Here is a 4823-nt window from a genome sequence, read left to right on the forward strand (position 1 = left end):
TATATATATTTTTTTTTATCAGGATTCTTTGATGAATAAAAGAACAGTGTTTATTTGAACTATTCAATGTAAATGTCTTTGATCAATTGAATGCATACTTGCTAAATATAAGTATTAATTTCTTTAAAAAAGAAAGAAAAACAAAAGATAAAACTTACTGACCCCCTTTTAATCATTATCATATCATATAATATATCATATATTGTCATGCCATCATATATCATATATCTTTTAAAATGAAAATATTTGATTCCTGGAGTTTCATATTTTCCTTGATTTTTGTCCCCCTCCTTTATTTGATTTCTGACATTTTTTGATGCACCTGAGGGGAGAATTAAAGAGTGTTTGTTTGTCACACTTTATTATGCCATTAAAAGCATAGCAGCAGTAGTCTGTCCTAATCAACAAATCTACAAAGACTAAGAAAAGACAGTTTAAAATGTTTGCAAATATTCCACGTATTATCGCTTTATATTTCTCCTTTGTCCATCTAGCTCATATTCTCATCACGTTTCCATGCGGCCAGATGCTATGGGCAGTATAATTCCCCTTTTTATTCCATTTTTACGTGCATCTTTTAATTGGAGTGTTCATTTGCAGCTAATCAGCCTGCTAAGTATTAATTGTGACTTAATTGGGTAATACTAATATTTATTGCCATTCAATTTTAAAATGATTGTGTTTTCTTTAATTGTAGGCATGAATTCATAATAGCTCTTGAATAAGTCATGGTCAACAGTGGCATATATTTTATTAATCGTAACGTGATTTGCTGACAGGATCCTTTTTCACAGAGTCCCTCAAGTCTGCCGGTAGTTTCAATGGTGTCACAACTTTTGGGGTAAAGGGAGAGCGAGAACGAGTGTGTGTGTGAGAGAGAGAGAGTTGAGTTTGGAGTCTTTGTTAATCAAGACATTAATATATAAAATGATGAAACCTTTACCTGGTCCCAGTTGTTTTGGGCTTTCATGTTGTTGTGCTGTTGTTGTTTGGGCTCTTCATCTGGTATTAATGCCATTCTGTCTGAACTCAAAGATGGCAGGCTGCCTGGTAATTCATATGCTTGTTCTCTGATGGCATCTGTGAAAATGTGCTCCGTGCATATTGGTACATACCCTGTGGGAGGGAGCAGGAGCTCAAACCTCTGACTGAGTGGGATGTACGCGGTTTCATAACTGGGGCACTTGCACCAAAAACAAAAGAGAGAGAGAGAGAGAGAGAGAGAAAGATTGGAAAAGAAGGGCGAATTGATTGTCTGTGTGGTGACTGTGATTGACATGCTGACACAGGCTGTCTGATGATGGGCTGCAGAAGAGTTTAAGTTGAAGTACTGAGAATTAGAATATTGAATGGAGTCATATGAATGTCCGAGCTTCTGGTAAAGTGGATTTATACTTCTAAAAAGTACCATAACAATATCACAAAAGTAGTCCACATGAGTTGTCTGCTATTTTTCAAAGTCTTCATTTTCACCTTTTATTATTTTGTTTATCAGGTTTTTTTTTTTTTTTGGTTTTTTTAGCCTTTTTTACTAATTATCATACCATTTGCGGTCAAATAATTTCAAACATTTATTTATTTATTCATTCATTTATAAACACAAGCATGAGTGAGATTGTGAGCTGCAACAGAGATATAGTTGAAATTTCGATATGTTTCTCACAGAAATCTATAATGCAGCTTCTTAAAAGATGGAACATACATTCTGAATCAACCTAAATGCATAAGGTTTATTCAAATAAAATAAAATAAAAAGGGTTAGATCAGGTAGAAAAAGCTTTTTATAAATGCTGATTTCTACTTTTTATTGCATAGCGCAAAAGTCATAGACTAAGTGCTTGTCTTTTGCTCATTATGAAGTTTAGAATAAAATATAAAATGTATTTAAAAAAAAAAAAAAAAAAAGATTTATAATTCATGATCCACTTTTGTCGGCTTTTCCCATGCAATATTTTCACCACAGGAAGAATGAAAATAGAATTGGAACAACATGAGAGTTCAATCTGAGAATTACTCAAACTTCACATCAAGAAAACTGAAATTTACAAAAGGGTTTAGTTATGTTTAAAGTTTCCACCATCATCACTTTGTCTACTCAACCTCCTTTTGTTGTAGAATTGGCATGATTTATGGAGGATCTGGAAAAGTTTTCAAATGAGTCATTAGGCTATGACACCAGAAGCTCTAAGGTCAGGAGAAGTGTTTCTATTATCTGTTTTCTATTACAAGGGAGAGACACAACAGCACAGACAGACAGTTATGCTCTAGGTTATTTAAAATAAGTACTTTTTGAATAAGAACAGTTTTGATGAGTTGAGAAGGTAAATCATTTTAGATGATGGTTGATGTCTTTTTGTGAATCCGGTTGTATACTTTTATGCATTTTAGTGTTTGAAAATCACTGTGGTTTCACATAATAACTCAATAGACGTTTACAACAACTGCAACAGCATAAAAACAACATTGCTTATTTACTCACGTGTGTTTGTAGGTCAGCTAGACACTGTTATAGCCAACATCATCAAATGAGTCACCATTGAGGAACTTTGTTAGCACCGTGTGCCCATACAACATCGAAATAAAATAAATATTATGGTCTGACATATTTGCATTTTACCTGCTTGTAGCTTTTGTATTGTTGCTGGCCAAACTCAAGCTCCCTATGGGCAACATGACAAGGTAACTGATAGTACAAGTCTAAGAAAAGTCAGTAGGGCTCGAGACACATTCCTGAAGCACCCCTTGTCTAATCTGCCTTTTGTCAGACATGCTCATTGCGAGAAGCGATAAGGTCTGAGCACACGTCTATATCTGGGGCATGCTTGCTGCGAAAGCTCTTAAATAAACACTCGGGGGACATCTTGGACTTAATAACCGCTCATCCTCCAGAAAACTCTTTCTAAACTTCTATTTAGCAGAGGCATCAGTCATGTTTGCCAAAATTCCGAAAGTTTGGAAAACACAAGCTTTTCATTTGTTTGAAATGAAAATTCAAAACAGTCTAGAGAAAAGGAATGAATTATTCCTTTTAGGAGGAGTCAGAAAGGTGGAACATGAACTAGCAAAGCAACGAAACACTTCACTCTCTCTGTGCCAGCAGAGGCTTTATTTATTTTGCAGATAAATAAATTAAAGACTGGTTCATTTAATTTCGTCCAATTGTTCTGGTTGAAGTAAAAACAAACAAACAAAAATACAAAAAGAAAAGAAAAGTGTACAGTTCACAGTGACATCCACAAAAATACACTATAATATTATTATATACTATCTTTCCAATATGCCCAGAAGGACTCGAAATGAATTAGATTATTATAGAAAATGTGAAATTATGTTTTATACATAATACAGTACAATATAACCAAGCAATGACAATGTATGATGAATCTCAAAATAAACAAATTATACAAATTTAGAAATGAAAGATAAAAAGTTGTATACAAGGACTGGATACTTGGTAAATCAAAAATTATAAACAAACTATTAAAAACATTAAAAATGCATCTGTTTATGAAGCAACTGTTTTAAGCATTGATAATAATAGGAAATGTCACAGGAATAAGTTACATTGGAAAAAATATATATTTGAATAGAAAACAATTATTTGGAATAGTAATATTTCTCATTATTACTGTTTTTACTGTCTTTTTGATTTATAAAAATGCAGATTATTTCATTTGTCATTTAGGGTATGCTCAAAGAATGTATATTTTTATCAATAGGTACTTCAAGATTTGATTATTGACATTAGCAGTGTTTCCATCCAAAGTTGCAAATTTAACTTATGTGCAAAATTGGAATATCACCTAAAACATTTGCGAACAAGCACCGTTTCCATCCAACGAGTCAAAGAGAACAAAATCGTCACTTCCTGGTAAACTGGCACTAAATAGCCTATAGACAACTAGGATCAGCTACTGAATATAATAATTTTCATATGTGACCTTAGACCACAAAACCAGTCATAAGGGTCAATTTTTCTAAATTCATATGAAAGCTGAATAAATAAGCTTTCCATTGATGTATGGTTTGTTATGATAGGCCAATATTTGTCTGAGATACAACTATTTGAAAATCTGGAATCTGAGGGTGCAAAAAAATCTAAATATTGAGAAAATCGCCTTTAAATTTGTCCAAATGCATTCTTAGCAATGCATATTACTAATCAAAAATTAAGTTTTGATATATTTACAATAGGAAATTTACAAAATATCTTCATGGAACGTGATCTGTGCTTAATGTCCTAATGATTTTTGGCATAAAAGAAAAATCAATACTTTTGACCCAAACAATGTATTTTTGGCTATTGCTACAAATATACCCCAGCGACTTAACCCTTAAGACTGGTTTTGTGGTCCAGGGTCACATATATGAAAAATGACCTGCGCCTCAGAGCGAGCAAACGAAACACAATAAATGCTGTCATTGCTTTCGGAGGTGAATGCTGCTGTTTGGGAACGCAGTCGTGTAAGACAATTATACAGAAATACTTTGATGACAGACTTTGCTCAGGCATTTCAGAACGACCATAACAACAATTTTAGATGCTGTGGAACGAGATCAGTCCGCTGCTAGTCAAGTTATTCCGTCTCATAGCGCAAAGTCACATGACTTTTTTTTATGGACTTGGAGGAATTTATTCGCAAAATGCATTTCCATCTCCCATTATTCGCATTAACCCTTTTTTGCACAAGTCAAAAACCACCTCAAGCGAGCGTAAAAATTGGGCGTTTCCATCACTCATTTCTCATGCGACACTTCAAAATGACACCTTTAAAACAGGGTGATGGAAACCCAGCTATTAGCAAAGGTTTTGTTCACTGATA

The sequence above is a fragment of the Onychostoma macrolepis genome, chromosome 01 (assembly GCF_012432095.1).
Source record: "Onychostoma macrolepis isolate SWU-2019 chromosome 01, ASM1243209v1, whole genome shotgun sequence".
Taxonomy (NCBI): Eukaryota; Metazoa; Chordata; class Actinopteri; order Cypriniformes; family Cyprinidae; genus Onychostoma; species Onychostoma macrolepis.